Source organism: Triturus cristatus, chromosome 7 (genome assembly GCF_964204655.1).
Source record: "Triturus cristatus chromosome 7, aTriCri1.1, whole genome shotgun sequence".
Taxonomy (NCBI): Eukaryota; Metazoa; Chordata; class Amphibia; order Caudata; family Salamandridae; genus Triturus; species Triturus cristatus.
Window position 1 is genome coordinate 67,201,432 of NC_140590.1, and position 25,743 is coordinate 67,227,174.

General features: G+C 49.0%; 1 protein-coding gene across 1 annotated transcript in view; it reads left to right on the plus strand.

Moving 5' to 3' along the window:
- Positions 1-25,743, plus strand: part of LOC146808836 (D(2)-like dopamine receptor) — a 224,237-nt gene that overhangs the window by 5,202 nt on the left and 193,292 nt on the right. The window lies entirely within an intron of this gene.

The window sequence follows — 25,743 nt, forward strand, 5'->3', positions numbered from 1 at the left end:
TCTCTTCTCTCTCTTTCCCTTTATCTCTCTTCCCCTCTTCCCTCTGACTTGCTCGCCTCTCTCCTTTCTTATCTCTCGCTGTCTCTTCACCTTGCACTCTCTCTCCCTTCTGACTCCCATCTCCCTGTCTCTTTTCCTCTTTCTCTTGCTCTCTGTCTTTCCCTCTCTCTCTTTCTCTCCCCCTCTGACTCTTCACTCCCTGTCTCTTTTCCCCCTTCTCTCCTCTCTCTTCCCCTACTCCTCTTTCCCTCTCCCCCTCTGACTCTTCACTCCCTATCTCTTTTCTTCTTTCTCTAATCTCTATTTCGCTCTCTCTCTTTCTCCCTCTCATCTAACTCTTCACTCCCTGTCTCTTTTTCTCTCTCTCTCCTCTCTTTCTCCCCTTAGACCTTTCACTCCTTGTCTCTTTTCCTCTCTCTCGTCCTCTTTCCCTCTTTCCTCTGACTCTTCACTCCCTGTCTATTCCCCCTCTCTTACCCTTACCCTCTCTTGCTTTCCCCCTTTAACATTTCACTTCCTGTCTCTTTTCCTCTCCACTCACTTCCCCTTTCTCTCTCTTCACCTCTCCCTTCTGACTCTTCACTCCATTACTTCTTTTCCTCTCTCTCGCTTTCTCTTCCCCTTTCACTGTCTCTCCCCTCTAACTCCCTACTCGCTGTCTCTTTTCCTCGTTCTCTCGACTCTCTGTCTTTCCCTCTGTATTTTTTACTCTGCCATCTGACTCTTCATTACCTATCCTTTTTCCTTTCTCTCTCCTCTCTATTCCCTTTTCCCTCTCTTTCTTTCTCCCCATTGACATTTCACTCTCTGTCTCTTTTCTTCTCTCTCTCTCCCTTTCTCTCTCTCTCGCTCTCTCTCTCTCCTTCCCTTTCCCTCTCTTTTTCTCTCTCCTCTAACTCTTCACCCACTTTCTCTTTTCCTCTCTGGTCATTTCCCTCTTTTTCTCCCTCCCCTCTGACTCCTCAGTCCCTGTCTCATTTTCTCTCTCCTCTCTATTCCCCTTTCCCTCTCTTTCTTTCTCCCCTTTGACTTTTCACACCATGTCTCTTCCCCTTTTGCTCTTTTGCTCCTCTCCCTTCCTCTTTCCCTCTCTTTCTCTCTCCCCTCTGACTCTTCACACCCACCTCTTTTCCTCTTCCCCCACCCTCTTCCCCTTTTCCTCCCTTTCCCTCTCTCATCTGACTCTTCAGTCCTTGTCTCTCTTCCTCTCTCTCTTCTCTATCTTACCCTCTCTTTTCTTCTTCTCTCTGACTCTTCATTCACTGTCTCTTTTCCTCTCCTCCAGCCTCTCTTTGCCTTTCCCTCTCTTTCTCCCTGTCTCTTTTTCTTTTTTCTCTTCTCTCTGCTCCTTTCCCTCTCTTTCTCTTTCTCCTCTGACTCTTCACTCCCTGACTCTTTTCCTCTCTATTCCCCCTTCCCTCTCTTTCTCTCTCTCCTCTGACTGTTCACTTCCTGTCTCTTTTCCTCTTTATCTTCTCTCTCTTCCCCATTCACCTTCTCTACGCGCTACTCTTCACTCCCTGACTCTTTTTCTGTCTCTCCTTTCTATTCCCCTTTCCCTTTCTTTCTTTCTCCCCTTTGAATTTTCACTCATTGCCCCCTCTCTCTCTCTCTCTTTCTCATACACACACTATCTTTCCCTTTCCCTCTGGCTTCTGACTTCCTGCTTCTAGTCCGCTCTCTCGCTTGTCTCTTTCCCTTTCACTCCTTCTCCCCTCTGACTCTTCACTCCCTGTCTCTTGCCCTTCTTTCTCTCCTCTCTCTTCCGCGTTCACTCTCTCTTCCCTATGACTCTCCACTACCTGTCTCTTTTCCCCTCTCTCTCGTCCCTTTTCCCTTTCTTGCTCTCTCCCCTTTGACTCCTCACTTCCTGTCTTTTTTCTTCTCTAACTTGCCTCTGTCTCTTCCCCGCGTCTCACTCTTCATTCCATCACTTCCCCGCTCCCTCTTACCTATTATTCTTGCCTCGCACGCCCTGACCTTCTTGCCCCATTCACCTGGTCTCCTACTCTCTCATTCTTTCTTCCTGTATCTCGTTTCCATTTCCTGTCACCCTCTCCTCTCTTCCCTTACTGGGCCCCTTTCTTTCTCCGTCTTGAAAGCACTCGTACCGTTTCTGTGACATAACGTGCAGGTCTCGCAGATCCGGCACTTACCTCGCAGGGTGTTATCTGCATTGATTCATTCATTGATTTCTTGATTAAGGAGTTTTCCACTTGTGGCAAATAAGGAAAAACACAGTGTTGACTGCACTGGAAGACAGTTCTGTAGGTGGAGTAGGCGTGGGGCACAGGGAGAGGGTTGAGTGTCCAGGGGAGGGAGTGACAGGAGATTAGGATGACAGCTGCCATGGACGTCTCCGACAAGGACTGAAGGCACCTGGGACGGATGAGGAGGAAAGCAAGATAGTGGTTAGAGAGCCGAGGATGTGAGTCGAGTCCATAGTGGTTAGAGCAGAGGCTGAGAGTAGGGTCCATAGTGAGTAGAGAGCAGAGGCTGAGAGTAGGGTCCATAGTTCTTAGAGAGTAAAGGCTGTGAGTAGGTTCCATAGTGCTCAGAGAGCAGAGGCTGTGAGTAGGTTCCATTGTGGTTAGAGAGCAGAGGCTGAGAGTAGGGTCCATAGTGCTCAGAGAGCAGAGGCTGAGAGTAGGGTCCATAGTGGTTAGAGAGTAGAGGCTGAGAGTAGGGTCTATAGTGGCTAGAGAGCAGAGTCTGTGAGTAGGGTCCATAGTGGTTAGAGAGTAGAGGCTGTGAGTAGGGTCCATAGTGGTTGGAGAGCAGAGTCTGTGAGTAGGATCCATAGTGGTTAGAGAGCAGAGGCTGAGAGTAGGGTCCATAGTTCTTAGAGAGTAGAGACTGTGAGTAGGTTCCATAGTGCTCAGAGAGCAGAGGCTGAGAGTAGGGTCCATAGTGGTTAGAGCAGAGGCTGAGAGTAGGGTCCATAGTGGTTAGAGAGCAGAGGCTGAGAGTAGGGTCCATAGTGGTTAGAGAGTAGATGCTGAGAGTAGGGTCTATAGTGGCTAGAGAGCACAGTCTGTGAGTAGGGTCCATAGTGGTTAGAGAGTAGAGGCTGTAAGTAGGGTCCATAGTGGTTGGAGAGCAGAGTCTGTGAGTAGGATCCATAGTGGTTAGAGAGCAGAGGCTGAGAGTCGGGTCCATAGTTCTTAGAGAGTAGAGACTGTGAGTAGGTTCCATAGTGCTCAGAGAGCAGAGGCTGAGAGTAGGGTCCATAGTGGTTAGAGCAGAGACTGAGAGTAGGGTCCATAGTGCTTAGAGAGTAGAGGCTGTGAGTAGGGTCCATAGTGGTTAGAGAGTAGAGGCTGTGAGTAGGCAAGGGATAGCGAAGATTCCTCGGGAGGATTCACTCTACAGGAGCCCACGGTCACTCGGGACGGGGTAGGCCTCTGATCTTTGGTGGAAATTCTGCTGGAGATTTGGACCACACGTGATCCAATGCACAAGTTCGTAGAATGTTGTGAAGGGGTTGCACTCGAAAATAGTGCACGGTAGGGACTTTGGACTCCGGCGGGAGCGGGAAAGTTTGCGACCATTGATGCAAAGTTTTGGTGCCTGCCAAGCAGGGGAGTCACTCCTTGACTCCAAGGGAGATTCTTCTGTCTTCCAAATGTAGTAGAACGCTGAAGGGACAGGATTCTTCTTCTGAGCGTCGTCCAGGGATATCTAGTTTGCAATGGCAAGGGTTCCCTAACTTATAATACAAGGAAGGGAGGGACTAGCTCTATGACCCCTCCTATGGGAGGGTCAGGGGAGTGGGTGGCTACACCCACTTCCCTTTGTCGAGTGCCGCGCCAGAGCAGGGCCAGGTAGCCCCTGAACAGGTTTGAACTGGCATATGCATAGAGGAGCCTACTGCTCCCCCAGTGCAGGACTTCAAAGCCCTCTAGGAGTGCACCCACCCAGCCCCAATTCACTAAACACTGTCTGGGAGGTGTAGGATGCCTATTGTTGGGCCTCCTCCACTGCGAGTTTCGAGCAGCAGCAGGAGGGCAACCCAGTGTCTGTGCTGGTGGCAGCCATTTTGTGATGCCAGGGCTCTTCAGGATTCTACCGTGTTTCCACAGTAGGTACATGTCTACCCCTCTAGAAGGGTTGGATTATACTCCCACACCAGTTACTAGTGTGGGGGTATGATTCCAAAGCGTTTGACACCAAATACGACATGTTTTGATGCAGCCATCCCAGAGTTAGCATTAACCGCGAGGTTATAATGCACTTAAGAGTATATGGTTTAACCGCATCCACCAACAGCCACTGAGAATAGACTCTGAGAGCTGCAAAGAGGCCCTGCTCAGGCAGAGGCACCCGGGCCCTCACATGGAAACCAAGCACCCTGCCCTCAGGATTGATAGGGCCTCCCTTAGGGGTGACTGATAGGTTTATATGTCTGTGCAGGTAGGGATATAGGGAACCTAAATCTCAGTGGGGAGTGCTAACACTACCTCACCCAGGCTGCAGTAGCAGGCCTGTGGTGTCAGATTTAGTCTGCTACCCAGGGGTGGCATAATACATGCTTCAGTCCCTGGTAGGCCTGTGAATTATCTATGCCCTTGGTACCTAAGGTACCATACACTAGGGGCTCATAAGGTACCACAGTATCCAATCACTAGTGCATCTAATATGCACTCCAAGTTGTTTAGAGAGAACAGAGAGGCTGGGGCCCTGATTAGCAGGGTCCCAGCCAGACTATAGCCAGAAACCAGTGTTAACATCAGAAAAAAAGTGGGGGCAACATAAGTGCAGATCCTACTCTCCTACAATAGTGGTTAGAGAGCAGAGGCTGTGAGTAGGCTCCATAGTGGTTAGAGAGCGGAGGCTGGGAATAGGGTCCATAGTGGTTAGAGAGCAGAGGCTGTGAGTAGGGTCCATAGTGATTAGAGAGGAGAGGCTGTGAGTAGGGTCCATAGTGGTTGGAGAGCAGAGGCTGTGAGTAGGGTCTATAGTGGTTAGAGAGTAGAGGCTGTGAGTAGGTTCCATAGTGCTCAGAGAGCAGAGGATGAGAGTATGGTCCATAGTGGTTAGAGCAGAGGTTGAGAGTAGGGTCCATAGTGGTTAGAGAGCAGAGGCTGAGAGTAGGGTCCATATTGGTTAGAGCAGAGGCTGAGAGTAGGGTCCATAGTGGTTAGAGAGCAGAGGCTGTGAGTAGGGTCCATAGTGGTTAGAGAGCAGAGGCTGAGAGTAGGGTCCATATTGGTTAGAGCAGAGGCTGAGAGTAGGGTCCATAGTGGTTAGAGAGCAGAGTCTGTGAGTAGGATCCATAGTTGTTAGAGAGCAGAGACTGTGAGTAGGTTCCATAATGCTCAGAGAGCAGAGGCTGAGAGTAGGGTCCATAGTGGTTAGAGAGCATAGGGGCATATCAGCAACAGACGGCGATAAATATCGCAAAGCGCGCTTAGCGCTTTTATATTTATCACTGCCTATCGCTGTAATTTATCGCCCGGATAACGCGTTATTAACAACGCGTTACTCCAGAGCGATAAATTTTACATCAAAAGTGGCGTTATGTGGGAATATCGCTGGTAAACCAGCGATATTCCCACAGCGATAGAAGAAACCTTGATGATAGGGAGATGTGGATTCAGCCACTGAATCCACCTCCCATGTCATAGATAGGGTAGTCATGAAAATTAGCAGACGTAAAATACCGGCGATAACAGTGGTTAACGCTGTATTTTACATCGCTAAGGGTGTCCTGGGCCGTATTGTAAATACGGAGTAGGGCAGTTAAAGATCATTTTCCCTTAGTTTTTGCAGGGAACGCCTACTTTGCATCTCATTAGAGATGCAAAGTGAGGCGTGAACTAAACAGGAGCTGATTCAAGGAAACACGCGATAGCGTGTCCTTGTAAATAATGCGATAAAATTATCGCCGCTTTTCGGCCGAAAACGGCCGCAAAAGCGGCGATAATTTTGTATCGCCTCGTTGTTAATATGCCCCATAGTTGGTGGGTAGGGTCCATAGTGGTTAGAGAGCAGAGGCTGAGAGTAGGGTCCATAGTGCTTAGAGAGTAGAGGCTGTGAGTAGGGTCCATAGCGGTTAGAGAGCAGAGGCTGAGAGTAGGGTCCATAGTGGTTAGAGAGTAGAGGCTGTGAGTAGGGTCCATAGTGGTTAGAGCAGAGGCTGTGAGTAGGGTCTATAGTGGTTAGAGAGCAGGGGCTGTGAGCCTGTGAGTAGGGACCATAGCGGTTAGAGCAGAGGCTGTGAGTAGGGTCCATAGTGCTTAGAGAGTCAAGGACATGAGTCGAGTCCATAGGGGTTAGAGAGCAGAACCTGTGAGTCGAATCCATAGTCGTTAGAGAGCAGAAGCTGTGAGAAGGGTCCATAGCGGTTAGAGAGCAGAGGCTGAGAGTAGGGTCCATAGTGGTTAGAGAGCCGAGGCTGAGAGTAGGGTCCATAGTGGTTAGAGAGCCAAGGGAGTGAGTAGGGTCCATAGTGGATAGAGAGCAGAGGCTGAGAGTAGGGCCCATAGTGGTTAGAGAGCCGAGGCTGAGAGTAGGGTCCATAGTGGTTTGAGAGCGGAGGCTGTAAGTAGGGTCCATAGTTATTAGAGAGCAGACTCTGTGAGTAGAGTCCATAGTGGTTAGAGGGCAGAGGCTGTGAGTAGGGTCCATAGTGGTTAGAGAGCAGAGGCTGAGAGTAGGGTCCATAGTGGTTAGAGAGTAGAGGCTCTGAGTAGGTTCCATAGGGCTCAGAGAGCAGAGGCTGAGAGTAGGGTCCATAGTGGTTAGAGAGGAGAGGCTGTGAGTAGGGTCCATAGTGGTTAGAAAGCAGAGTCTGTGAGTAGGGTCCATAGTGGTTGGAGAGCAGAGGCTGTGAGTGGGGTCCATAGTGGTTAGAGAGCAGAGGCTGAGAGTAGGGTCCATAGTGCCTAGAGAGTAGAGGCTGTGAGTAGGGTCCATAGTGGTGAGAGAGCAGAGGCTGAGAGTAGGGTCCATAGTGGTTAGAGAGTAGAGGCTGTGAGTAGGTTTCATAGTGCTCAGAGAGCAGAGGCTGAGAGTAGGGTCCATAATGGTTAGACAGCAGAGGCTAAGAGTAGGGTCCATAGTGGTTAGAGAGCAGAGGCTGTGAGTAGGGTCCATAGTGGTTAGAGAGCAGAGGCTGAGAGTAGGGTCCATAGTGCTTAGAGAGTTGAGGCTGTGAGTAAGGTCCATAGTGGTTAGAGAGTAGAGGCTGTGAGTAGGGTCCATAGTGCTTAGAGAACAGAGTCTGCGAGTAGGGTCCATAGTGGTGAGAGAGCAGAGGCTGAGAGTAGGGTCCATAGTGGTTAGAGAGTAGAGGCTGTGAGTAGGTTCCATAGTGCTCAGAGAGCAGAGGCTGAGAGTAGGGTCCATAATGGTTAGAGAGCAGAGGCTAAGAGTAGGGTCCATAGTGGTTAGAGAGCAGAGGCTGTGAGTAGGGTCCATAGTGGTTAGAGAGCAGAGGCTGAGAGTAGGGTCCATAGTACTTAGAGAGTTGAGGCTGTGAGTAAGGTCCATAGTGGTTAGAGAGTAGAGGCTGTGAGTAGGGTCCATAGTGCTTAGAGAGCAGAGTCTGTGAGTAGGGTCCATAGTGCTTAGAGAGTAGAGGCTGTGAGTAGGGTCCATAGTGCTTAGAGAGTAGAGGTTGTGAGTAGGTTCAATAGTGCTCTGAGAGCAGAGGCTGAGAGTAGGGTCCATAGTGGTTAGAGAGCAGAGGCTGAGAGTAGGGTCCATAGTGGGTAGAGCAGAGGCTGTGAGTAGGGTCTATAGTGGTTAGAGTGCAGAGGCTGTGAGCCTGTGAATAGGGCCCATAGTGGTTAGAGCAAAGGCTGTGAGTAGGGTCCATAGTGCTTAGAGAGACAAGGACGTGATTCGAGTCCATAGTGGTTAGAGAGCAGAAGCTGTGAGTAGGGTCCTTAGTGGTTAGAGAGCAGAGGCTGAGAGTAGGGTCCATAGTGGTTAGAGAGCCGAGGCTGAGAATAGGGTCCATAGTGTTTAAAGAGCCAAGGCTGTGAGTAGGGTCCATAGTGGTTAGAGAGCAGAGGCTGAGAGTAGGGTCCATAGTGGTTAGAGAGCCTAGGCTGTGAGTAGGGTCCATCGTGGTTAGAGAGCCGAGGCTGAGAGTATGGTCCATAGTGGTTAGAGAGCAGAGTCTGTGAGTAGGGTCCATAGTGGTTAGAGAGCAGAGTCTGTGAGTAGGCTCCATAGTGAGTAGAGAGCAGAGGTTGAGAGTAGGGTCAATAGTGAGTAGAGAGCAGGGGCTGGGCTAGTTTGGGGTGTATTTGCAGTGCATGCTTCAGATGGGAGAGCTGAGCTTCTGCTGGGGCAAAAGACAGAGTCCTTAGCTTGCTCTTAGTTTGAGGAGTCCTTGCTGTGCGTGCTTTAGGAGGGGAGTCTAGCTTCCACTGGGGCGTGGGATAGAGTCCTTAGCTGGTGCTTAGTTTGGGGAGTCTTTGCAGTGCCTGCTTCAGGTGGGGGGCGGGGGGGGGGGTAGGTCGAGCTTTCACTGGGGTGTTGGCCAGAATCCTTAGCTTGCTCTTAGTTTGGGGAGTCTTTGCAGTTCGTGCTTCAGGTGGGGGTGAGGTCTAGCTTCCGCTGGGGCGTAGGACAGCGTCTTTAGCATGTGCTTAGTTTGGGGAGTCTTTGCAATGCATGCTTCAGGGGAGGTTGGGGGGTGTCTAGCTTCCACTGGGGCGTCGGCCAGAATCCTTAGCTTGCTCTTAGTTTTGGCAGTCTTTGCAGTGCATGCTTCGAGGGGGGGGGGGGGGGGCGGGGTGTAGCTTTTGTTTGGACATAGGACAGAGTGCTTAGCTTGTTCTTAATTTGGCAGATCCCCCAGGATATCGCGGCACAGATTTGCAAATTTTGCAGCACAAAATTGGAAATTTTGCAGCATTACTGCATCACTTTATTTTGTTTGTAATCATTCCTTTTCATCTTTAAATCAATGGAAGCTAGATTAGCAGAGTATTCCACTTTGAAATAAACATGTTCAAAGCCTCTGAGAGTGTTTGCTTGCTATATTCTCCACGTAACATTCTGGATCACAGGTTAAGCCAAACACAATAGCACATTATTGCTAGTCATCTAGTTTTCTGTGGCATTGTCCTGACTTGCGGCTAGCGGTTCCAAGCCCCAGAGTCATCTGCTGTAGGACACCACATTTTGATCAGCGTAACAGTCACTGACAAAGCAAGTTGGTATGGTTCTTGTATAAAACCTGTACGAAGAGGTACACAACAAAGAGGTACAAATGCACAGATAGACCATAACACAGGCCAATGCCATCCATTTTAACGAAGCCCAGCTAACATAAAAGTGCACAGTCCACTGGGGGTAGGAGGACGAGCACTGATAGTTGTGCATGAGATGACCACAACATTTCTAGCATCATAGGAAGATGTGCAGTTCAGGGTCACAGGGTGATTACAATGGTTGCACATCATGATGTTTCAATAGGGGGGCTGTGTTGCTGTGACCCAGGTCAAGTGTGGCACCTCCAGCCAGTTTGAGATTTTTTTGTCAGCAATATTTTGCATGCTGGGACTTTTAAGCCTGTGTTTATTACTGGACAGACAGATACACAAGCCCTTAAAATGAGAATTTCTAATGGGAAACAATTCAAGTGTCTTAAGTTGTCACAAATGACGTGTCAAATAAAAACATGTTAAAAAAACACGTGGCATGTGCCACTTCGCAGCTACACATATGGCTGAATAGATGAAAATAAAAAAGGTGTCTTTTCTATTTATAATAATTTGAAATACATGTTTTTCTGAAAATATATATTGCCGTCTGAACAAAAGAGTGTCTTTAAAATAACACCCACTGTTTGCTGCTCCCTTCATAGCGCTCTCCCCCCCCCCTTTATTTTTCGTCCCCGTCATCAGCTCCTCCTTGTCTTTTCTGGTTGAACTTAGATCTCTTCTTGGGCCAGATTTACAACTTCTGGCGCATCTCTGCAGATCAGCAGGGATGCGCCAGAACAGATGCGTCACGTAATCCCCCCTCTTGCGCCACCACAGATGTGTCGCATTTACATGCGGCGCACCATGGTGCAAGGAGGGGAACATCCGTGATGCATCTTGTGGCGTACGGGTGGCACATTGCTGGAGTCGCGTCGCAAGTGCGACACAACTCCTGCAATGCACAGGAGCCGCCCATACTTAACGTGGTGCGTCACTCCTTACGCCTGCTTCAAGCAGGCGTAAGGATTTGACGCAGCAGCGTCGTAAAACTGACTCCGTGAAATCTTGTAGATTTCACTGCGTCGGTTTTACGGGGCTTTCCTGCAAGGGAACGCCCACCCTGCGACAGAGCGCCCACATGAAACCTGACACAGGTTTCATGTGGCGCAGGGCTTTACAACGTGACGCATCTGCCTAGATGCGTCACGTTGTAAATGAGTCGCAACATGGCACATGGCTTACGCCGCCGCTGCGTCACAGAAGTGACACAACGGCGGCGAAAAAGTGTCGCAAGGGGTTTGTAAATCTGCCCCTGAGGTTTTTACGCTCCATCTCAGTTTTTGCTGGCTTTCTCTCACACAGAGGTTTCTTCACCGATTTCTAGTATTGTGCATACTGACATGCCAAAAGTGCTCGATAATATACTTATTTCACGCCAATTGGTGCTTTTTGTCAGTAGTCCGTCTTCTGTTTCACTTATGTTCTTGCCCTCAGTTCCTATGACTCTGACTCCACACTTGTGCAATGCACTTCCCTACTCTTCCTAGGTTTTTCGTTGCTATGGATTCTTGGCCAAGATCACACATTGTCTCTGCGGCTTCACTCTAGCCTTTTGTGGACATATGTTCGATTGCTTAATTCAGTAGCTTATTTACACCACAAGGACTCCATCCTAAGGCTTTGCTCAAGCATTTAATTGGCAGCTACTCTTCAACCACCAAAGGAAAATAATACACAACTATGTCTGACCTCAACCTCAAAGCAGTTAGTCAACAGCAGTAAGTGCACTGTGGAAACCCCGACACCAGGCAGAAATCAGCACTCAGAGTTCCAAGAGTGGTTGTATTGCAATTCATATTGAATTAAAGTTTTGTCCTCAGCTGCTGCATTCTCTGCTTGTGATGACAAGAGGTCCAGCTTTGTGAGTTCTTCCAACTGCTTCAGATGGGCTGAAATAGGCCCCTTGCCCCATGTTATGTTCCCGAAAGCCTATCTAACAAAGCTCCAAGGGCTTTGTTAAAATTGTGTTCATATGTTGCTTTTTGCACTAAGGCACTGGCATCTCTCTCTCTCTCTCTCTCTCTCTCTCTCTCTCTCTCTCTCTTCCTCCCTCTCCCCCTCTCTTTCTCTCTCCTTGCTTTCTCTCGTTCTCTTGCTCTTTCTCCATCTCCCCTCTTTCTGTCACTATCTCGCTCCTCCTCACCTGCTGAAAACCGTGACCTCAAGAAACAGCACATATCCTCTTTTTCCTCTCCTTTCCTTTATTTGTTCCCCTGTGTAATCTATACAAAAGAGAAAACAAAACAAAAAACACTTTGCTGAAAATGTCATCTTTTTCAGACATTTTTCTCCCAAAAGGAAGAAAAAAAATCTTCAAAATAAACAAAAGTGGACAGGTTGGTTTTAGTCACACTGAAACACATTAGTGCCACTTTACAGAGTTTTCTAATGAAGCGCTACTTTCAAGCTGTACAGGCTCTAAATGTGTACATTGTACTTTGTCTTCTTTAATACCTAATGTGTCAGGAGGAAGAAGGCAGCTATTACAGCTGTACAGCCTATATTGTGTCTGCTACAGCCAATAGGATGGCACCATTTTATTCCTGTCTGACGTACTTTCACAGCCAAAGCGATATATAGTGCGGTCATCACGCTCCTCAGCTGATTACGCGATTTGTGAAATGTTGGAGGGTCTGGTTTGGACATTCTTTGCTGTATGTATTTTTAGGTGGGGGGGTAGGTCTACTTTCGCTGGGGAGTAGGACAGAGTCCTTAGCTTGTGCTTAGTTTGGGAAGTCTTTGCAGTGTGTGCTTCAGAGGGGGGTGTCTAGCTTCCGCTGGGGTCTAGGCCTTAGCTTGGGCTAGTTCCCCCCCCACTGCCCTCGTCCGGCTCTCACCCACACATGACCCCTACTGGTCTGGTATCCCCTAGCAACCACACGCGCCCTCCTCCATGCGACACACCCCTCACCTCACACAGGGAGAACAGGACTCCCCCCACTTCCCCCTGGCGGCTCTCACTGCCACCCGCCACTTACCGCTCCAACACTCCCGAACATCCTCACTCCCCCCTCTCCACAGGACATCCCCCTCACCACCCCTAGAGAAAACAGGACCCCCCTTCCTCCCTCCTTAGGCCCTCACTCTCATCCGCCACCCACAGGCTCTCACCCCACCTGCCACCTGCCCTCCACCCACCCCAACACGCTACGAACAACCCGAACACCAACCTCCCCAAACCCACAGGAAATAAAAGCACCAACACCTCAGCAAGACCCCCTGGCACACGACATCCCCCCAACCCTATAGAGAACAGGACCCACTCACTCCCTACCTGCGGCTCTCATCCCCATCCGCCACCTGCCGGCCCCCACCCCCACCACCCACCTGCCCTCAACTCAAATCAACCCACTCCAAACTAACTGAACACCCATCTCCCCAAACCCCCAGGCAACATGGCACCAACGCCCCAACAATACCCCCGCCGACCTGCACTCACTGCCCCGCCCAGACCCCACACGGACAACACACCCAATACAAGGCGGCCCAATTCCCTGAGATTCTCTCCCCCCAGACCCGACACTAAGGTGATCACCGGACTGGGAAGAGTCCAAGCCCCCCCCGAACTCACCCAGACCGCCGACCACCCGCACCAGCATCCCCACAGCCCCCTTAACGAAGAAACCCAAAGCAGAGACGACCCCCACTAACTGCATGCTCATAAACTGCAGATCAGGCATCAAACATGCCACTGAATTAGCAGAATCCATCCTCACTCACGACATAGACATAGCATTCATCACAGAAACCTGGCTACATGACTCCTCCGCACTACTCCTGGACACTCTTGTTCCCCCAGGCTTTATAATCACCAACAAAGACAGAAAAGACCAAAGAGGATGAGGCATAGCAATCATCCACAGACACAATATTTCCGTGTCGGAAATTGACTCCTTAAACTACAACACCTTTGAGTTCCTAACAGTCAACATCAACATGAGCAATAAGAAAACACTAACCTACCACCTCATTTACCACTGCCCAGGCAACTCCACCACTTTCACTGAACACCTGTCTGACCTGATTGCCCACTACTCACTGCGAGATGCAAATAACCTAATTCTGGGAGACCTCAATCTACACTGGAATGAAGATTACAACCCGCTAATCCAAAACCTGAGCGAGTTGCTACATAACAACAACCTTACGCAACACTGCACGGAAGAAACACACATCAGCGGAGCAATCCTAGATGCCATTATCGCCAAACGTGACACAGTGAAGATAAAGCACACCCTGCCCGTAGACTGGTCTGACCACCACTTAATCCTCTTCCACCTCACTCACCTAGCCACTCTACAACCCCCCAACCAAGAAGAGCCCAAATGGACCAGAAACATCACCCAGATCAACATGACTGACATGGAAGAAAAAGTCAACTCCCTCCTCACCACCTCCCCGGTGGATCTATCCACGACAGAATTCACTGACCATTACAACACATCCCTGACATCCATTCTAGATGAGATAGCTCCTCTGCAACTAAAAAAAGTCAGGAACATCCCATCCAGATCCTGGTTCAATACAGACATCAACAATGAAAGGAGACAACTCAGAACCACAGAAAGACTTTGGAGAAACAACCCTTCCATAAGCCTACTCGAACAACTCAAAGCAGCTCGAAGAAATTACAAGAAGCACATCAGTAATGAAAAATCTAACCTTTTCTGCTCCGCCCTAGACAATGCAAAAAACAGGCCCAATGAACTGTTCAAAATCATCAAGCAACAAACCACCAAGCCCCATGTACCCTCTACCATGGCCTCCAAGGAACTGTGCGAAAACTTCGCCATCTTCTTCGAAGAATTAATCTCCAGGATTGAGCTCTCACTAGACATCACCACCAACCCCGCCTGTGAAAGCCTGCCCCCAGTCCCAACTGAAAGCACATGCCTGCACCACATAAATAAATGCAAGTCCTTCAATCCCATCACGGAAGCCGAGATTATCAAGCTAATCTCCACCTCCAAACCCGCTTCTCACATCCTTGACCCCATACCCATCCAACTGACCAAAAAACTCAAACTCACCATAGCCCCGTTCTGGTGCAGAATCATCAATAGCTCCCTGAGAACCGACATCATACCGGAATGCCTTAAAGTCGGCCAAAAAAACAGGCCTTGACTGCACAGATCTGAACAACTTCAGACCCGTCTCCAATCTCCCCCTCCTCTCCAAAATCCTCGAAAAATGCGTCCTATCACAATCGAATCAGCACATGGACAACATCAACCTTCTTGATCCCCAACAATCAGATTTCAGAAAAGGCTACAGCACTGAGATGGCGATCCTCAACATCACAGATGATATTCGTAAATCACTCGCTAACGATCACTGCTGCCTACTCATTTTCCTTGACCTATCGGCAGCCTTCGACACAGTAGATCACCATCTTCTCATCAAGGCCCTAGAAGAAGGGGTAGGTGCCGATGAGATGGTCCTCCGCTGGTTCACCTCCTTCCTCCATAACCAGTTGCAAAAGATAAAAATCAAAAACTTTACCTCTGACCTTCACCCCGTCAGCAGGGGTGTGCCCCAAGGTTCAGTGCTCTTACCGCAACTGTTCAACATATACCCTTCCACCTATATGCCGATGACACCCAGATCTGTCTGGAAACTTCCTCCCCAGACGACATCCTCAGACTAAACAACACCCTAAAAGAAATTCAACACTGGCTGTCCCTAAATCACCTTAAACTTAACCAAGACAAAACGGAGATCCTCCTCATCTCCAACAAAGAAGAGAACACACAAATTGCAGAATGGCTTAAAGCTTTGGATGCCCTTAAAGGCAATCTCACCCTGGCTAACTCCGTAAAATCCCTAGGAATCACCCTGGACCCCAAACTGGACATGTCCAAACACATCAAAAACTCTGCAAAGACCGCCTTCCTCAACCTGAAGCTTCTCTACTAAATTAAACCATTCATCCCTACCAAAGACCTCAAACAAGCCACCCAAGCACTGGTGCAATCCAGACTTGACTATGGTAATGCTACCTCAACCGGCACCGCAAAAACCCACCTAGCTCCCCTCAAAACAACTCTCAATGCAGCAGCCAGAATGGTCACAGGAATCAAGAAATACGACCACATTGCGAGTGCTCTAAGAGAACTAAAATGGCTCCCAGTTGATCAGTGGGCGTACTTCAGAACGGCTTATCTCACGCACAAAGCCCTACACACAGGGAAACCGGACTATCTGGCAGCCAAGCTCAAGAGGGCAGGTCAGACAAGGAACCTCAGGAGCTCCAACTCCCTCCTTCTCATCCCCATGAAAGCACGCAAACAAAAAAACGCTGCTAGGTCATTCGCGGGAAATGCGCCCAAAATCTGGAACTTCATCCCAGCAGACATCAGAACTATTCCGTCCTTCACAAAATTCAAAATGCACCTAAAAGCCCTCCTCCTCAACCACTCCAACCCAAATGGATAACCGACACCCTCAAGCCTAACACTATCTCCGTTGCTCTTTAACTCTGCACCAACTGATCCACCTCAGCCAAAATCGAGGTTACCTCAGGACTCTTGAACTACCTCAATAAAACATTCAACAAGGCTACCTCAGGACTCAACTACTACCTCAAGAATCCTCCGCACCGTTGCACTGCCGAACTTTATGTTTAATACTGCTCTACTAAGTAACTTTTATGAAACACTGTCGTAAAGCGCTCCGATACCCCCGGGTCAGGTCAGTGCTACATAAAACTCCTAAAATAAATAAAAATAAAAAAGTTTGGGGAGTCTTTGCAGTGTTTGCTTCAGGTGGGGGGGGTCTAACTTTTGCTGGGGAGTATGACAGATTCCTTTGCTTGTGCTTAATTGGGGACTCTTTGGAGTGTGTGCTTCAGGTGGGAGAGCTAAGCTTCTGCTGGGAAGTAGGACGGAGTCTTTCCGTTGGGCTTAATTTGCGGAGTGTTTTTAGTTCATGCTTCAGGAACGGGGGGCCTTGCTTGCACTGGGACGTGGGACAGAGTCCTTAGCATGTGCTTAGTTTGGGGAGACTTTCCAGTGAGTGCTTGAGGTGGGGTGGGGTCTAGCTTCTGATGGGGCATAGTCCTTAGCTTGGGCTTAGTTTGGGGGATCTTTCAAGTGCGTGCTTCAGGTGGGGGAGTCGAGCTTCCGCTGGGGCGTAGGACAGGGTCCTCAGCTTGTGCTTAGTTTGGGGGTCTTTCAAGTGCGTGCTTCAGGTGGGGGAGTCGAGCTTCCGCTGGGGCGTAGGACAGGGTCCTCAGCTTGTGCTTAGTTTGGGGGTCTTTCAAGTGCGTGCTTCAGGTGGGGGAGTCGAGCTTCTGCTGGGGTGTGGGACAGAGTCATTAGCTTGGGCTTAGTTTGGGGGATCTTTCAAGTGCGTGCTTCAGGTGGGGGAGTCGAGCTTCCGCTGGGGCGTTGGACAGGGTCCTCAGCTTGTGCTTAGTTTGGGGGTCTTTCAAGTGCGTGCTTCAGGTCGGGGAGTCGAGCATCCGCTGGGGCGTAGGACAGAGTCCTCAGCTTGTGCTTAGTTTGGGTACTCTTTGCAGTGTGTGCTTCAGGTGGGAGAGCCAAGCTTCTGCTGGGGTGTGGGACAGAGTCCTTAGCTTGTGCTAAGTTTGGGGAGTCTTTGCAGTTCCTGATTCAGTAGGGGAGTCAAGCTTCTGCTGGGACGTAGGACACAGTCGTTATCTTGGGCTTAGTTTGAGGAATCTTTGCAGTGCGTGCTTCAGGGGGGGTGGGTCATGCTTCTTCTGGGGCGTAGAACAAAGTCCTTAGCATCGGCTTAGTTCAGGGAGTCTTTGCAGTGCGTTCTTCAGGTGGGGGCCTAGATTCCACTTGGGCGTAGGACAGAGTCCTCAGCTCATGCTTAGTTTGGGGAGTGTGAGAGGCTGGCCTGGTATATGAAGTGTACTAATGTAAGTGGGTACCCTACACCAGTCCAGACAACCTTTATGGTGATTTTAGTGGTTTTAGACAACCTTAGAAAGTTCTCTAAGTGGTAGCTGTGGAGAGTAGCCTTCAGGCTCAGTCCAGAATGAGTGTAAAGCAGCTTGTTTTACAAGAATGGAATCTTGTATGGAAAGATTAAATGAAAAAGAACCACACAAGGTATTTATAAAAATATGTACTTATAATATAATACTCTGTAACACCTTTAGATATCTCCTACCTGGAGATAAACACAAAGCAAACAATCAGTTGTATAGAAATCAAGTAAATAGCATAGAATACACAGTGGACCCCAGGGGGGACCAAACCATATACTAAGGAAGTGGTACAAGAACAACGACGCGTCTCAAGACAATGTCCAGAGGACGTGGAAGTGCTGGGGACCCAAGGAACCACCCAAGGTGAGAGACTAGGAGCCCCACGGAGATTGTGTGTAGTGTGGGTACACGACTGCGTTCTCCATACACATGAATGTGCAAGACGCAGTTGGAACTTTAAAGATTAAGGACCCTTCCCAGTGGACCCTTAGGAATTCCAGTGGAAGACAGAACATTGGTTTGCCACCCCACCCCTGGATACCCTACTACACATGTTACCTACACCTGGGAAGGCGGGTACATAGGTGGGAAGAGGTGTCGGAAACCGCAGTTGAACCCAATTGGACTTCAGGAAAGTGCCGCTGCTGAAGAAGGAGAAAGTGTCCAGTAGAATCCGAAGGTGGAGTCTAGTTGAGAGGTACCTGCAAGCAGAGGAGACAGAGTGCATGTCATTCAGGAGTGACCCGGAGACCTGGAATATGAATGCCCACCGATGGTGCAGTAGAGTTGAGTGTGACCTTGACTCTGCAGCTGTGAGGACCAGGTGACGCTGAGGAAGACTAGGAGCCATGCATGAGCTGTCCCACCTCGAATGTCGAGTGCTGAGGGACCAGTGTCTGTTGGAATCACCAACAAGCCTTGCCAACTGCAAATCACGTGGAAGTCGAAGAAGGTGCAATGTCGGGACCAGCAAGGTCTAGGGGACTCACCACAAGCAGGGGAGAATGGCCCAGCCCTAATACACTAAATCCTGTCTGGGAGGTGGTTACACCTCCCTGTGACAGGATACATATTGTTCTGTCTTCCTCTGCTCAAGCTTGCAGGAGGGCAGCATTGTGTCTCTGATTGGCAGCAGCCGTATTGTGCTGTCCAGGTCTAGAAGACTGGTACCGGGAGCATGGAGAGCTTAACAGAGGGATCTTCCAGTGCTTGGAATCATACCTCTGGTGTGGGGGTATGATTCTAACATGTTTGATACCAAACATGATAGGATTCGTTGCAGCTTTTTTGAGATTGTCATTGTGTAGTTATACGGTGACCCTCTATATGGTATATGACTGCTTCACTTACAACCTGGGAGAATGGACACCGTAGGTTGTAGGGGTGCCCTGCTCATGCTGGGACACCCTCACACCTAGAACCAAGTACCCTGCATTCAGTATTGCAAAGGCCTGGTATAGGGGTAACTTATAATGTCAGCGTTTAGTTACAGTTTGAATGGTCTCCCATGGGTGGCAGAATACATGCTTCAGCCCATGGGGGACCTCTGGGGTACCTATGCCCTGAGTACCTTAGTACCATATACTTGGGACTTATAGGGGTACCCCAGTATCCAACCAGTGATGTACCTAAGTACTGACCATAACAATTTATGGAAAGAAAGCAGAGAGATTGGGTTCCTGATTAGCAGGATCTCTGTCAGAATAGTCAATAACAGCTTAGCACCAGACAAAAAGTGGGGGCAACCATAAAAGCAGATCCTACTTTCCTACACAACCCCACCAAATGTAAGGAAATGAGACTATCCTTGTCCAGTTGAGTCTTCATTTTTGAAGTGGAAATATCTGGAGAGTCCATTTGCATTGGCATGGTTACTCCCAAGGCTATGTTCCACGATTTAGTTCATCCCCTGTAGGGAAATGGACCACCTCAAAAGTTTGGGGTTTTCACCCTTCATCTGTTTAAGCCATAGGAGGGGCTTATGGTCTGTCTGAGCAATGAAGTGAGAGCCAAACAAGTGTGGTCTCAACTTCTTCCGGGCCCAGACTACAACAAAGGCTTCCCTCTGAATAGATGACCACCGTTTCTCTCTGAGGGCCAACCTTCTGCTGATGAAAGCTACTGGTTGATCCTGGCAATCTGCATTAAGTTGTGATACCACGTCCCCTACCCCCAATTCAGATGCATCTGTCTGGACAATGAACGTTTTGGAGTAGTCAGGACTTTGCAGGATGTGAGCAGTGCATATGACCTGCTTGAGGTCATCAAATGCCTTTTGACAGCTTACTGTCCACTGAACATTCTTAGATGTCAGATCATTCAAGGGAGTCACTATGGACCCATATCCCTTCACAAATCTTCTGTAATACCAAGTCAGGCCCAAGAAAGCTCTGACCCGAGTCTGGGTAGTTGGAGCAATCCATTCCATTATGGTCTGGTTTTTTTCAGTAGTGGTTGAACCTGACCTCCACCTACCAGGTGACCAAAGTACACGACTTTGCTCGGCCCTATCTGGCACTTAGTGGCCTTGATAGTGAGGCCTGCTTTCTGCAGAGCCTCCATCACATTCTTGAGGTGGACCAGGTGATCCTCCAAGGTAGAGCTAAATACAGCTATACTATCTAGACATGCTGCCCTATAGGTTTCCAGGCCTGATAGAACTTTGTTCACCAACCTCTGGAATGTGCATTCTTCAAACCAAAAGGCATTACAATAAATTAATAATTCCCACTAGGGGTTGAGAATGCTGTTTTTGGCTTGGCATCCTCAGCTAGTCTAATTTGCCACTAACCAGCAGTCAGGTCAAATGCACTCAAACTTGGCTGAGGCCAAAGTATCAATAAGTTCATCTGCCCTGGGAATTGGATGAGCATCAGTCCTAGTGACTGCTTGAGACGTCTGTAGTCTACACCAAACCTCATTTCTCTTTTTCCACCCTTGGTGTGAGGTTTGGGTACTAGGACTACTGGGCTAGCACAGGAGCTATCTGACAGTTCAATTACTCCCAACTCCAGCATCTTCTGGACCTCAGTCCTGATGCAATCTCTGACATGGTCAAGCTGCCTGTAGATTTTATTCTTAACAGGTAGATTGTCACCTGTGTCCACTTCATGTGTACACCAGGTGGTTTGACTGGGTGTCAGGGAAAACATATGCCTGAACTGGTTGAGGACTTTCCTGTAATCAATCTGCTATTGATCAGTGAGGCTGCCTGTAAAGGCCACTCCATCTACTGATCCATCATCAGGATTCTGAGAGAGGAGATCAGAAAAAGTGTCACTTTCTTCCTCCTGTCCCTCATCAGTTGCCATGAGCAAACCCATGTCAGCCCTGTCAACAAAAGGTTTTTGCCTGTTCACATGAAGTACCCTATGGGTACTTCTGGAAGTGTCTTGGTCCACCAAGTAGGTGACCTTACCTTTCCTCTCAAGTATAGTGTGGGGTCCACTCTGTTTGTCTTGGAGAGCTGCTGGGGCCACAGGCTCAAACACCCACACTTTCTGACCTGGCTGGCAAACAGTCAGGACAGCCTTTTGGTCATGCCAAGCTTTTTGAAGTTCTTGGCTGGCCTCCAGGTTTTTGCTGGCCTTCTTCATATACACAGCCATGCGAGAATGCAGGCCAAGTACATAGTCCGCTATGACCTGTTTGAGAGGTTTGAGAGGTAACTCCCTTCCCTCCTTCACCAGACTCAAGGGACCCCTAACTGGATGTCCAAACAGAAGTACGAAAGGGCTGTAGCCAACCCCCTTCTGAGGAACTTCTCTGTAAGCAAAGCAAAGGCAGGGTAGTAGGACATCCCATTTTTGACTAAGCTTTTCTGGGAGGCCAATGATCATACACTTTAGAGTCTTGTTGAACCTTTCAACAAGCCCATTGCATTGCGGATGATAGGGTGTGGTGAATTTGTAATTCACTCCACACTCTTTCCACGTTACAGTTATGTAACTTGACAAGAAGTTTGTACCTCTGTCAGTCAAGACCTCCTTAGGGAAGCCCACCCTGGAAATAATTCCCAAGATGGCTCTTGCCACTACAGAACCTGTAGTGGTTCTAATGGGAATGGGAATAGCTTCTGGGTACCTAGTGACATGGTCCACCACCACTAGAATATAACTTTGCCCAGATGCAGTTGGAGGGTTCATGGAACCAACAATGTCAATCCCTACCCTCTCAAAGGGAACCTCAACCACTGGAAGTGGAATTAAGGGGGCCTTTGTGATTCCACCTGACGTACCACTGGCTTAGAAAGTGGCACAGGAGCGACAAAACTCCTTAGTATCCTCAGACATATGGGGCCAGTGAAATTGTGCCTGTCCCAAGTCTTGCTTTGCCCTAAGTGATCTGCCAGAGGAATATCATGTGCTAGGGTGAGTAGGAAACCTTTAAAATGGGGTATAAACAACCTCCTGGTGGCACCACCAGGTTTGGGGTCTCTACCGTCTGAGTAAAGAAGTCCTTCATCCTAGTAGATCCTAAGGGACCCACTGATATTCCCTATAGCCTCAGCAGCAGCTTGCTGTCTGAGAGGCTCAAGAGATGGGCGGGTCTGCTGCTCCAAACTCAAGTCTGCCCTGGAAGAGCTCCATGCCCACAAGAACTCAGCCTGATCAGGCCCACGTTTCTCTAAGGCAGTACCTTCACAGGGACTAAGATCATCTCCTTCAAGAGACTGGTCTTCACTCTGCGTCTGTGAGGAGGGCAAAACCTTACCCTTCCTGCTCATTCTCTTGGAAGGCACCTGGTATATTGTTCCAGGATCCAGGACCTGTTTAGTGGTAAGCTGTTTGGCCTGAGCCCTTGTGACAGCAAACACACTTGCAAAGATGCCCAACATTTTTGTATGAGTCCTGAACTCTACTTCAGCCCAGGCTGAAGTTTCCAAATCATTGCACAACAATCTACAGGTAGGTCTGAAGATACCACACCCTTCTTAGGTCCAGTTAGTCCTCCCCAGCTGAGATTCACAACTACCAAGGAATGGTCAGTCCTGACATTGCTATTATTGGCCACTTGGTACACTTGTCCAAGTTTGATCTTGTCAGGAGACCCAAAGTTCTCTGTCACCATAGCGACACTAGCTCCTGTGTCCCTGTAGGCCATTGCCTCTTTTCCATTTATTAAAGGCTGTTGTCTGTACTTGTCCAAGTTAGTGGGACTTACCAGTAAGGTGGCAAAATCTATGCCACCATCACACACCAATACAGCCTGAGCTAGAGTCCTGAACTTTACAGGCCCTTTCCAAGGCAGTTATCCATTTGTGGATGTCATCCCCAACATGGGAGGGACTATCTTGCTTTGGCTCCAATTATCAAAATAAGTTTCTCTAACTCTAGGGACACTGTTGCTTCCACCATAGGACTCTAGTCCCAATTTCCTTCCAGCTCTCTGGACTTCTAGGGACTCTTTGTCAAGGGCCAACTGCTCTCGCCTGAGCCTAAGCCTAGCTTACCCAAGTTCAAGAATTTGGTATTCCCTATCCAAGAGTTTTCCCTCCTACTAGATACACTGACTTTCCTGAAGCATTGGATTCTGCAGCGGAGGATCTAGACCTCCTTAGTATACTCTGCACTCTCCCAGGAGAAACAAAGGGGCTTCCTCTGGGCCACCTGTAGTATCCTCTGGGAGATGTGAGTTTTCCAGGTGGGAGTCATCAGGCTCCTCTTGGTCAGGGTTAAATTCAAGGTCATAGAGGGGTCCCTCTCCTGCCCTATCTTCCGTCCCCTGCCCACCCACTCTCTCCTGTTCATCTGACCCACTGGCTTCTCTTAGGTCATCTAACAGTAACACCTCTAGGAGGCGTTGAGTGTTGGTACTTTTCCCTGCCTTCAGCTTTCTAGAGGCCACAGTGCTTTCAGTTCTTGGAACAAAAGCTCACTGTATCTAGAGGGCAGAGAGCCACTGGCATCTCCTATAGAAGACATACTAAGTGTGGTGTAGTGTTGCACCTACCTAACCTAGTGGGAACTAAACTCTCTGAGGTTGGAGAAAGGGTGTGGTTGACACTTGGTTTACCCAACCCTTAGTTCAGTAGAACTTACAATTCTAAGCTTGCATTATATGTGCCTAGTATTAGTGAAGGTTTTTCAATTAATCAACAAAAAGATGTATCTGGTAAAACAATACCGGCTTGAATCCCAACCACTGCACACCAATATGAGAGGCTGGCCTGGTGTATGATGTCGACTAATGTAAGTGGGCACCATGCAACAGTCCAGACAACCCTTATGGTGATCAGAGAGGTCTTAGAAAGCTCTCTAAATGGTAGATGTGGAGAGCAGCCTTCAGGCTGATTTCAGAATAAGTGTAAAGCAGTTTGTTTTACCAGAATGCAATCTTATAGTGTAGTTTAAATGAAAAAGAACCACACAAGGCAAATTTTAAAATATGTACTTATTATATAATACTCTCTAACATGTTTAGACATCTCATACCAGGAGATAAACACAATGCACACAATACGTTGTATACAAATCAAGTAAATAGCACAGAATACACAGTGTACCCCGGGGGGGAACCAAACCATATACTAAGAAAGTGGTATAAGAACCGTGACCCATCTCAAGACAATGTCCAGAGGACGTAGAAGTGCTGGGGACCAAGGAACCACCCAAGGTGAGTGACTAGGAGCCCCATGGAGATCATGTGCTGTGTGAGAACACGACCGTGTTCTCTATACAAATCAACACGTAAGTCGCGGTTGGAATTTGAAAGATTAAGGACCCTTCCCAGTGGACCCTGAAGAAACCCCAAGGAAGACAGAAGGTTGGAGAGCCACCCCACCCGTGGATGCACTAGTACCCACGTTACGTACACCATGGAAGCGGGTGCATAGGTGTGAAGTGGTATCGGAAACTGCAGTCGAACATAATGGAGGCCTTCAGGAAAGTGCCGCTGCTGGAGAAAGAGAAAGTGTCTGGTGGAATCAGAAGGTGGATTCTAGTTGAGAGGTACCTGCTAGCAGAGGGGACAGAGTCTATGTCACTCAGGAGTGACCAAGAGACCTCGAAGACGAATGCACACCGATGTCGAGTGTTGCAGGATAGTTGACGGTGACATTGAATCTGAAGCTGTGAGGACCATGTGACACTGAGGAAGACCAGGAGCCATGCACAACCTGTCCCATGTCGGATGTCAAGTGCTGAGGGGTCAGTGTCCGTTGGAAGCACCAACCAGCCTTCACAACTGCAAATCACGTGGAAGTTGAAGAAGGTGCAATGTCGGGACCAGCACAAGCAGGGGAGTTAGGTCCGATCAATCAGAGGAGCCCAAAAGAAACAAATGGTGAACCTCAACAGGACCCACAGGCCAGAGGCACTGGAGTCGCAAGAGGACCTCGATCAGCTCATCAAAAGATGTAGACCAGGGTGCATGCAATGCGGTGTGGATGAAGATTCTGGTCAATGGAGATGTTGGAGGTTGGGGCTACTTGGCGCCCGAAGATCTTGGTGGAAGGAAGCCAACAAGCCTTTGCAACAGCAAGTCAATGTTGTACACAGGAGTTCGGTCCCTGCAGCTCCCACGAGAGATACTGGCCTTAAACTTGGTGAGAGGGCAGGGCAGGCCCCAAGAGCTGTGGAGAACCACCCCCTGTGTTGCAGAACCTTTTGGCGTCCGTAGGAGCTCAGGATCAGCAGATCGGTCAGCTTAGTTGCGGTGCCTGAGAATGCAGGGATGTGACTCTTTCACTTCAAGGGAGATTCCTTCAGGTGTCTTTGATCTTCACAGGCCTTGGAAGGGTCCTGTATGGTGCACAGGCACAGACAATGCAGCAGACTGGAAGGGAGACGAAGTCAGGCCCAAACGAATTCCAGTGAAGTCCAGAGTGCCCAGACGGTAGAAGAAGTGGTGTCTGAATTGAATCCCGTCCCACGACGAATCTAGGGACCCACCCATAGGTAAGCCCTTAAGTACCCTTAGGAAAGGGTTGGGACGATTCAAGGGACCCTCCAAGGGGAGGGTCTGGACAGTGGGGAGGTTACTCCCATGTCCTTTGTCCAGTTTTGCGCCAAAGTGAGAGCCAACGGCTCCCAGAGCTGGTTTGAACTGGACTATGTAAGGAGGTGCCAAATGTGCCCCTCATGCAGACAGAGTGGATCTGGCAAGTGCACCCACCCGGCCCTAATACACTATATCCTGTCTAGGAGGTGGTCACACCTCCCAGTGAAAGGATACCTATTGTTCTGCCTTCCCCTGCTCAAGCTTGGCTCACCAGCTGGAGGGCAGAATCGTGTCTCTGGTCAGCAGCAGCCATGTTGTGCTGTCCGGTTCTAGAAGACTGGTACTGGGAGCATGGAGAGCTCAACGGAGGGCTCTTCCAGTGCTTGGAATCATACCTCCCACACAGTTCTTTTTGGTGTGTGGGTATGATTCCAACATGTTTGATACCAAACATGATAGGATTTGTTGCAGCCGTTTTCAAAATGGTCATCGCGTAATTACGTGGTGATCCTCCATATTGTATATAGCTGCTTCACTTATAACCCGGTAGAAAGGACTCTGTAGGCTCCAGGGGTGGCCTGCTCATGCAGGGGCACCCTCACACTTAGAACCAAGCAC